The 11,465-nt window shown below is 38.1% G+C and overlaps 1 long non-coding RNA gene across 1 annotated transcript; it reads left to right on the plus strand.

Annotated features, from left to right (window-relative positions):
* Positions 1 to 2,576: 2,576 nt before the first annotated feature.
* Positions 2,577 to 8,807, plus strand: LOC149982348 (uncharacterized). Its single transcript, XR_016497480.1, has 4 exons — positions 2,577 to 2,664; positions 5,505 to 5,561; positions 7,927 to 8,028; positions 8,355 to 8,807. It is a non-coding gene; the product is annotated as an uncharacterized LOC149982348 (long non-coding RNA).
* The last annotated feature ends 2,658 nt before the right edge of the window (positions 8,808 to 11,465 follow it).

Consider the following 11,465-nt stretch of genomic DNA (forward strand, 5'->3'; position numbering starts at 1 on the left):
TGTGCAAGGCTATAAACAAGTGGGAAATCGTTCATCCAGAGACTGCTTTTCTGATTGCCGGAGGATTTTAATTCCGCGTCATTAAGACGCATGATGCCCAACATCCATCAACACCTATCCTTTACCACTAGGGGCGATGGAGTCATAGACCATTGTTATTCTACCCGCAAGCATACAAGGCACTCCCTCACACACAAGCACACTCTCTCTATCTCTCTCTCTCTTGCACACTCACAATCTCTTTCCCACACTCTCTACCCCTCTTTCTCTCGCTCTCCATGTCCTCTCTCGCTTCTGATGCAATTGACCACATCAATTCATTTATTTTCCTCCGAGTTGTGGAGGCCGGAAATGTCAAAGTAGAGTTAGCAGACATGGTAAATACGACACATGAAAACATGATGCTTACTGCTGATGGAAAGGGGTGGGGGGGTTTTAAACTTTGTGGTCTGAAGATTCTCCATCTTTTCTCCCTAATAATCTCCCCCTGTGTATGCTTTCAAACAGGCATACACACCATGCGTAGTACTTTGTATTCGATTAAGGGTGATATTGTGGATGTTTGAGTGCTTCTGTATGTTTTTTATAAATGTTAGTCTAAAAGAAATGTCAGATAATGTCTAGATGTTTTTTTTACCTGTTGAGTGTAGGGTGCAGTATTTTGATGTTTGGATGAAAAACGTATCCAAATGAAACTTCCTATTTCTCAGGCCCAGAATCTAGAATATGGATATAATTGTCATATTAGGATAGAAAACACTCTTAAGTTTCCAAAACTGTTAAAATATTGTCTGTGAGTATAACAGAACTGATATTGTCGGCGAAAACCTGAAGCAAATCCAACCAGGAAGTGCCTAAGAAAAACGAATCTCCCTGTTCCATTGCATGCCTTCCCTCCATTTAAAGGGATATCAACCAGATTCCTTTCCCTATGGCTTCCACATGGTGTGAACAGTCTTTAGACATAGTTTCAGTCTTTTATTCTGAAAAATGAGCGAGTCCGATCACATCGCGTCTGTGGATGGCTGGGTGCAAGCAGAATTTTACATGCACAACAGCTTGGAGCAGACATTTTCTCTCTCTCTCCTATTGAAAAAGCTATGGTCCAGTTGAAATATTATCAATTATTTATTGTAAAAACAACCTGAGGATTGATTATGAAAAACGTTTGACATGTTTCTACGAACTTTACGGATACTATTTGGAATTTTCATCTGCCCGTCATGACCTGCACGAGCCTGTGGATTTCTGAACAAAGTGTGCCAACCAAATGGAGGTATTTGGATATAAAAAATAATCTTTATCGAACAAAAGGAACATTTATTGTGTAACTGGGAGTCTCAAGAGTGCAAGCATCCGAAGATCATCAAAGGTAAGTGATTCATTTTATTGCTTTTCTGACTTTCGTGACCAGTCTATTTTGCAGCTAGCTGTTTGTAATGTTTTGTCTGCTGAGAGAGATATCCTAACATAAACGCTTGGATAGCTTGTGCTGTAAAGCTTTTTTGAAATCTGACACGCCAGGTGGATTAACAACAAGCTAAGCTGTGGTTTGTTATATTGCACTTGTGATTTCATGAAAATAAAATATTTTCTGTAATTTAATTTGAATTTGGCGCTCTGCCAAAGTGGATGTTGATGAAAATGATCCCGCTAACGGGATGGTTGCGCCATGCACACCCTGGAACAAATCATGAGAACAGGGACATTTAAAATGTTTTAATGTTTACCATTGCTAACAAAATTACATTTAATGAAAATGTACCCTTCATAAGTCCAACATAAACTAATGTATGACACGAGACAAAATTCACAAATTCAACAGCACAATGGCAGAGTCATGTCTTATGTGTAAAACTAACAATGACTCAATAAGCTATGCCTTCTGGGAATGATATGAAGTCCAAAATTCAAGGGCAGAGTTAGAAAGTTGGCTGTCAGAAGTATTACAATATAAATGTACTTTTAATCTGTCTGTCTGCATAGTTCAAGACATGGCATATGAGAGTGCAGTGAGAAACCCGATGGGTTGGACAATACTTTTTCTCGTCAATCATCTTGGAAAAACTTAAACTTAAACTGGAAATCAGCTAATCCTCTATCGATAACACAATGCTTTATCACCTAAATGTGGAATGTCCGTGGGTGACGGAAAAAAACTAAATGGTGCAGTTTGAGGCTATGTGATAGGGTGATTCAGGAGCTGGAGATGATGTGGGCAGGTGGGTCTGGGTAGGGCTAATTTTGTGGATGTTTGTATGCTTATGTATGTTTTTTGTATTTGTAAGTTTTGTGTATAAAAAAAATGAATATTACAAAAAAAGATTTGTTCCAAAGAAGACAATAAGATGAAGAAATGTTTCTAATACATATAATGAAAAATACTGTAAAGTGTTACCTAAAACATGGAAACAATGGCGATCACAGTTGTAATTAACAATGAGTTTACACACTTGAATGTCTCAGTTAAAACCACATCTACAAGAAGTCTATATTTGTTCAAATGATCTCCTCCGCCTTACAGCATGGGGAGGGGAAAAGTATGCTATGCATTCAGATAACATTTGTTACCACGCTAGAGAACAACCAGGGGCCACACCAATACAATGATCATGTTGAATGCCTTGGTTGGTATCATCATCTTATTAGGAAACCAAATTCAAGGTAAACATTTTAGTCTTTCATTGTATCCAAATTGTGTATATAATGTTCAAATTTGACATATGTGTTTATTATATATTATAAGTAACGAATGTATGAACGGCACAATTGTATTTTCTTGTTGGGGAAATAATATTGTTGTTTTTGTATGCCTTCGTGTTTACTGTTACAAAATATTTGATTTGTTTTTCTATCTTATAAACTACATACTTAAACACTACATATGAATACAGACACCGACAACACTCAAACAAATACATACACACACACGAACACACACAAAAACCTACATACACACTTTTACACATTTTCTGCTCTGTAATTTACTTTACTCGTATTATCTATCCTGATGCCTAGTCACGTTACCTTGCCTTCATGTCATGTAACGTTACCCTGCCGTCATGTCACGTTATCCTGCCTACATTATCTACCTCAAATACCTCAAATAACTGACCTAAAACAGGGATTTTCTTTTTTACCTTAAATGTCAGGAATTGTGAAAAACTGAGTTTAAATGTATTTGGCTAAGGTCTATGTAAAATTCAGACTAAAACTCTGTATATATATATACATATATATATATATATATATATACAGTGCATTCAAATAGTATTTACACACCTGGAGTTTTTCCACCTTTTGTTGTTTTACAGCCTGCACCCATAATGTCAAAGTGGAATTTGTTTTTAGAAATGTTTTGTCGTTCATACAAAATACAAAGCTAAAATGTCTTGTCTATAAGTATTCAAACCCTTTGTTATGGCAAGCCCAAAATACATTTAGGAATAAAAATGTGCTTAATTAACAAATCGCGTAATAAGTTTAATTGACTCATTCTGTGTTCAATAATAGTGGTGAACATGATTTTTGAATGACTACCCAATCTCTGTACCACACACATACATTCTGCATTTTTGGGAAGGGCTGGATAGCAAGAATTTCACGTAAATCTCTTCAGTTGTATTCGGCGCATGTGATAAATACAATTTGATTTGATATTCCCTTGGCAAAATGTAGCTGATGATAATGTAAAACAGTCTTCGGTAATTTCCTTTGGATTGTTTTATATACACAAGAATGGGGAACACACATGTCACAATGTAAGTTCTAGCATCAAGTCCACTGTGTTCAGAATAATTTGATTGCAGTTCATTCTCATATTTGTCTTTAGGAGAAGATTATGAATGTTTCCCAGAAATTAGAGTGCCACGGAACATTGTGTGGAAAACTTCACCGGGGAATCACCTGAAGATTAACTGTTCTATTGGTTTATGTCCCAACTCATTATCATCATCAGTCTCATGGTGTAAATGGGATGAAGAAATGCATTGCGTTGCTGTCAACATTAATGCTCACGTTCAAACATGGTGGAGAGATTTGACAAACATTACAGGGATGCCATTTCTAGTTTTTGTCAACATATCCAATGCAGATTCTGGTCTATACAGGTGTGAATCTCTCAGTTTTGTAAGTCATTCCATCAAGGTTATCGTCTCAGGTAAGCAGTTCATTAATCACCGTTCTCAGATTGTAATACATATTGCATCAGTCAAAGGATATAATGTTATCTTATTTTGTTACACAAACTCAGCTTTACTTAGACACCATTGATATTTGATTCCGTAAGTGTTGAGTTGGTCACTGGGCACACCACGTCATTTCAAAGTGAAAATGTGGGTAATATTTGGTTGAGATGCTGATCAATGAGAATTCAAAATCGTATTAACCCACTCAAAAAAGATAGCTAGAAGTGTGTTGAATTCCCAATGTGTTATCGTGCTTTTAACCATTTAAAAGCACAACCAAATTCAAAAAATGTTGGTTAGTGCAAGTGATCAATGGTGTTTGAGATTCTGCACGTTATTATAACAAGCTCTCCACAGACCAGCGACCTTTGCATGTTGTCTTGAAGATGCACGCTTTCTATGATTTACATAAGAAATGTATAGTCACATTGACCTCAAAATGTGGCCGTGGATGTGTTACTCATTTTAAGGTTGAATAAATGCTGATAAATTAGTTTGTAAGATAGCTTGAACTCTAGGCTATTTACTGTATTACAAAAGTCATATTGAATTGTTTGGTTGACAACGCAACTAAATCTTAAAATTTTTAAGGTGATGTGTCTAATGCCAGTTGACCTTACTGACCTTACTGAACCCATTAACTTTCTCAACCTTCTGTCTCTGGACTGTGATTACTCATGATTATTAATTATGTTGTTTTTAATTTGCTCGTTATTTGTTGTTGTTGTTGTTGTTGTTGTTGTTGTGCAGCCCTTTGATATTTTTTTAATATTATGAGTAGCACTATAAAAGTAGAATAAATGATTATACATTTTATCTGAGCCCCTCGCTTAATCCTATTCTTTAACTTTTATTTTTTTGTTTGGATGGAGACGTCACGACAACAATTTCTTAACTTATCGACAAGTTAATTAATAGGCTATTTATTGTATTGCAATTGTGATACTGAATTGTGTTTGGTTATCAATGCAACCAAATATCAACATTTGAAGGAGATGTACCTTTTCTACCACTGTCTTAGTCTGGTTTTAATTCCAGTTGTCTGCAAAATAATTATTCATATGTTGGATTCATGTCTCCATCTTACCCAAAAAATCTAAGTTAAAGAATAGGACTAAATCAAATCAGCTCTGCTGAAGGTACACAATAGTAGGTTTATGTAGACAGAAGGTGCTCTGTTGAAAATTGGTTACTATGATGAGATAATCCTGTGATTTAAATTTTACCCTAAAAAAAAAACATTTTACTTTGATAACTTTTTTCAAATCCAATGTATTTTCAGTGCCCAGTGGGTGATGAATATGTTCTGTTTTGCAGGCGAGAGGAAACTTGTGGTAGAGCGTGGGGAAGAGAATGACAATAACCCAGGTTAAGGTACAGTATGACCCTCTCACTCACTATGCTTTCTGTATGACCAAATCACCTTTGCTTATAGCTAGCTAGTCAATAAATAATAATGTACTTTTTCAAATCTCGTCACCTCACCCAAACGGACTTGCTATAATATCATTGATGTTTGATCCATGAGTGATTGTTCAGTTGGTCAATGATGAAAAGGTTCTGTTTAGCAGGATAGAGGAAATTTGTGGTAGATCAGGGTGAAGAGAATGAGAATAAGCAGGGGAGGTATGACATTCCCTCTCACTAAGTTCTGTCATGACTACCATTAATGCGAATCAAATGCTATTTATAAAATAATTAACTATTTGTAATTACTACGCAATTAAATTAAAAATATAACAATTTATTAAGTAGTAGTCTGGGGCACCACGGGAAAAGTTCATTTAACGAGATACCATTTCCCAAATTAACTCAAAATATCTCGATATCATAGCCGTCATCCATCAATCATTTGCTCCTATTTCAGTCTCATTCTGAATGTCGTAATATCCTAGAAATCTGCACGAACCCTAGTCTCCATGATGAATCAGATTGACTTAATTATTTATTTACTGACTAATGAAATAATCACACAGAAATAAACACACACACAGGATATAATTGAATATTAACATAATGCAATGAAAAGTCCCTAGTGGACTAAACCATTATGACGGCTTGTTACACAATTTATTTATTTATTATTTCAACTTTATTTAACCAGGTAGGCCAGTTGAGAACAAGTTCTCATTTACAACAGCGACCTGGCCAAGTTTAAGCAAAGCAGTGCGACAAAAACAACACGAAGTTGCACATAAACAAACATATAGTCAATAACATGAAATAAAATAAAAATAGAAAGATCTAGGGTAAGTAATAATATGGGGATGAGGTAGTCGGGTGTGCTATTTACAGATCGGCTGTGTACAGGTACAGTGATCGGTAAGCTGCTCTGACAGCTGATGCTTAAAGTTAGAAAGGGAGATTTAAGACTCCATCTTCAGAGATTTTTGCAATTCATTACAGTCATTGGCAGCAGAGAGCACTGCATTTCTAAATCCGAATGAGTGGTTGTTATGGTGAGGGGGTGGGGAAAGAAAGAGAGGGAGAAGGAGAGACAAAGGAATTCAACTATCGTACATGCAGTTAAATAATGTGCTCATCGTAAATTTAGATATTTAGCACCCTAACAACCACTCATTCAAATTTAGAAATGCATTGTACATATTTACGCTTGTATGTCTTTGTCTTCTTACTTTGTTGAAAACGCCCTGTCCATTTCCTGGGGAGTCAGTTGACAGAAAGTCTGGTATTGTCTGTTAGAACGGATCTTTCAGAGGTGTACCACACTGTGTTCCGCGGGCCTTGTCCTTCGCTCTGTTTGTTTAGCATTGATACCCGAGAGATACCTATAGTGGTGAGAGGAAATTGTTCTTTGTCTCTCGTCTTCAGTCGAGTTTCCTAGGCTAACTGCGCATAAACAGCTGCAGAATGTTCCTGTGTAGTCTTCTTCTTCTGGAGAGTTTCAGAGTCTTACTATTTTCTGGTATTGTAGTCTTTAAACCATTTCGTAAAGTATTCAGCTCGCGGTGCACATATACTGGTCTTTAGTTTTAACCCATTTCGTAACGTTCAGCTCACGCTGTCTGTCACGCTGGTCTGGTATAGTCTAACCATTCGTGACGTCTGTCTCAACACCGTCCACCTGCTTGGTCTAATATGTTAATTATTTAGGAGCCCTTTATAAGCACTCTGGCAAAAAGGGTGTTCCATCCTTTTGGCATGATGTCTGTGCTCACGTGGGCGTGGTTACTGACTGGGTAAAACTTTACATGAAAAACAAATCTCATTTGGAAGGCTAAAATCACATTTAATCTTCTCACAAATTGGTTCATATTAAATCATATAAGTTTTACAACATCTAAATGTAAATCTGATAACTGGGACGTATACATTTGTAGAGTTACCAGACTTTTGTTATACAGTCCTTAATGATATCACAAAACACCAATCTCCTTTTAACAAAAAGGTTATTTCCCCTCAAGCCTGCATGGTAAATGAGAGACAGTTCCATCATAAAACTGGCCAACTTCGACCCACTGTAACCTGATCCTTTGGATTTTCACAGGAGAGTCATGACATTTCAGAATGAACAAATCCCCTTAACCTACAGTTATTCATCCCCAAAAAATTCTGTACTTTTTAAATCTCACTCACACACTGCTGGGGAGACGTTTTAACCTATTATCATCACATTTACTTTTCTGTTTATATTGCAATTATTTTTGCAATGCATAACAATGTAGACATCCAACAGATTACCTAACACTTTTTTATTTATTTTTTGCCTTTTCTAAAGACAAGCTCAGTGTCATCGGGAACATCATGCGCATCGTCTTGTTCGTGTCTCTCACTTTGGTTGTCATGGGGTTGTGTGGGCGTTGGGTTATGAAAGAGAAAGGTATGGTACCAATCTTCCTACTTCAGCTAAAATAATCTAAACGAACAGAGGACAATATCCATGTTTTACATTTCCTTTTATGTTTTGTTATGAAATCGTTGTTGGGAGACTTTGGACCAATCCCAAATGGATACCTAAAACTTTTGGGATTATTTGATCGCTATAAGCAAAGTTAAAACACTTTAACCTAGCCTTTCCCGAGGGCAAGTAGGAGTTGTTATCATATTGATTGCACCTGTCAAATCCTCTCAGATCTCCACAAGTGCATAGCGTGTTGGGTCTAGTGGTCCGCTTATGTTACTGAATGTCACCCCTGTGACCTGCAGGAAAATGCTGTCCTGTGTGGATCCCACCACCAGAGGGCAGTATAATGCAGTGTTCCAATGAAGAATCCCCACAGGCTGGCCCGTCTAACATGGAGATGACCACGATGGCTGCAGCTGCAATGGATGACTCCCCAGAAGACTCCTCTGAAGAAGATTATGATGACTGTGTGTGATGCTGATCTGAGAAATACTATACAATAATACAAAAGTCTATATTAAGTCATGTGCTTTTATTCATTTTAAATACATTTATCTAGATAGATTGCCAGTTAAAATCATATTGTTAAAGTGATGCAGCAGAGTTTTTGAAAGCATTGCTCACGAGCCAAAACAGGTTCACAGGAAATGTACACGATTGTGTACAACGCCAACCATTTCGTATGATATGTTACATCCCGGAAAATGTTTTTTTAATAAAATCCTGCAATTCATATATATTATGAATTTGTAAGTGCTTAAGATCCCGTTCAATCGCTTTAATTAATAACAAGGCAACAGTAAAGATGTCATCCCTTGCGAATGATGCAGCACCTCCCCTTTCGCCAATTAGTGACAACATTTCATGCTCAAATGGGACAGGAGATATGCTTGTTCAAAGTTTGGAATTACTAATGTACGAACGGACGGAGACAGAGCCATAGTCTCCCCTCCGATTTCTTTGTTAGGGAGAATAAAGTGCCAATTACATGCCAGCGAAGAGCAAGACCAATGTGTGTTAAATCTACTCCCTTTTCACTTTTAGTATTTGTCCAAATTTGAACCTACCAGGTAAGACAGAACCTACTATGGATGAAGCTAACTAGGGAAGAGAGAGAGAATAAGCAAATAGCCTAATACACAAACTCTGAACCTCTATCTATTGAAGGGGAAATCTGGGAATGGTACATCAATTTGGGAATTTGACCAGGGTGATCGCTTTGTTGTTGTTTGAATCGCCGATTGCCCCTTTAATTCTGTGCTCATTTTCAAACATTAATCGGTAGCTATTTATTCATAAAATTATGGTTATTCAATTACATCAGAGGGATTCATTAACTTTTGCTCAGACATCAGGCTGCTTTTGCCTCCAGCAGAGAATACGGACACAGACAGAAAGGATCAAAGAAGATGACATATCCCTTCATCCAAATAATAGATGGATGAAAGACCTAATGATGAAGGTACATTCTCAGAATAAAGGTGCACTCTCCTGTGCTCATGCATCACACACACGCAGGCGCACACACACACACAGATGCATGTCTGTGCACACACACTGCTGTGATTTACAAGGCTTCTCCGTCAGACTCCCACTCAGATTGGTCCTAAAAAATGATCCAATTAAATGGCTTTCTCCTTTCATCACTGTCACTCCCATCATTACCCAGGATGCTTAGCGCCCTCTCTGATTGGTCACTGACTCAATACAAAGTAGTACACAATAGGACAGGCAGCGGAGTAAGTACATTCCAAATGGCACCCTATTCCCTAGTCTAGTGCACTACTTTTGACCAGAGCCCTATAGGCCCTGGTCACAAGTAGTGCAATAAATATCCATAAATCAATCAAATTATTTATAAAGCTCTTTTTACATCAGCAGATGTCACAAAGTGCTTATACAGAAACACAGCCTAAAACCCCAAACAGCAAGCAATGCTGATGTAGAAGCATAGTGGCTAGGAAAAACTCCCTAGAAATGCAGGAACATAGAGAGGAACAAGGCTTTAAGGGGTGGCCAGTCCTCTTCTGTCTGTGCTGGGTGGAGATTATAAGAGTACATGGCCATTAAGGTCTGATTGTTCTTCAAGATGTTCAAACGTTCATAGAAGACCAGCAGGGTCAAACAATAATCACAGTGGTTGTAGAGGGTGCAATAGGTGAGCACCTCAGGAGTAAATGTCAATTGGCTTTTCATAGCCGAGCATTCAGAGGTCGAGACAGCAGGTGCGGTAGAGAGAGAGAGGGAGAGAGATAGAGGGAGAGAGAGATGGTCGAAAACAGCAGGACCAGGGCAAGGTAGTATGTCCTATGAACAGGTCAGGGATCTTAGCCCCCCGGCACATAGACTATTGCAGCATGGAGGCTGAGACAGGGGAGGTCGGGGACAGTGTGGCCCTGTCCGAGAAAAGGGTGCTTCGTCACACCAGTGCCTTGCTGTTCACCTTCACACCCCTGGGCCAGACTACACTCAATCATAGGACCCACTGAAGAGATGAGTCTTCAGGAAAGACTTGAAAGTCGAGCCTGAATCTGGGTCTCCCACATGGATAGGCAGACCATTCCATAAAAATAGAGATAAATAGGAGAAAACCATGCCTCCAGCTGTTTGCCTACAAAGTCTAAGGGCAATAGGGAGGCCTACGTCTTCTGACCGTAGCGTATGTGTAGGTACAGTATGTACGGCAGGACCCAATCAGAGAACAAAGTTGGATCAGGTCCATTTGATGCTTTATAGGTTAGCAAAAAAAACATTGAAATCAGCCCTTACCTCAACTGGAAGCCAGTGTAGAGAGGCTAGCACTGGAGTAATCTGCTAGATTTTGGGGGTTATAGTCAATATTCTAGCTGCCAAATGTTCTGTATTTATTGCTTTATCCAGGTAGCCGGAGAGTAGAGCATTGCGGTAGACTAATCTAGAAGTGAAAAAGCATGGATTCGTTTTTCTGCATAATTTTTGGACAAAACATTTTAGATTTTTGCATTGTTACGAAAATGGAAAAAAGCTGCCCTAAGAAACATTCTTGTATGTTCGTCTAAAGAGAGATCAGAGTCCAGAAAAAATGCCAAGGACCTTCCCTGTGTTATTTGCGATGACTGTACAACCACCAAGATTAATTGTCAGATTGTTTCTTGTGACCTAAAACTAGCATCTCTGTTTTGTCAGAATTTAAAAGTAAACAATAGTGGTCCTAAAACGGAACCTTGAGGAACATTAACTTACCATTAATTTGTCAGAGAACAAACCATCCACAAATGGTGTCAAAAGTGGCACGAAGGTCTAAGAGCACAAGGACAGACGCAGAGCCTTGGTCTGACGCCATTAAAAGGTAATTTAGCACCTTCACCAATGCAGTCTCAGTATTTTGATGGTGTCTAACACCAGACTGGAGTGTTTCGCATACATTATTTGTC

The sequence above is a fragment of the Oncorhynchus mykiss genome, chromosome 7 (genome assembly GCF_057628025.1).
Source record: "Oncorhynchus mykiss isolate SJ-2025 chromosome 7, ASM5762802v1, whole genome shotgun sequence".
NCBI classification, from domain to species: Eukaryota; Metazoa; Chordata; class Actinopteri; order Salmoniformes; family Salmonidae; genus Oncorhynchus; species Oncorhynchus mykiss.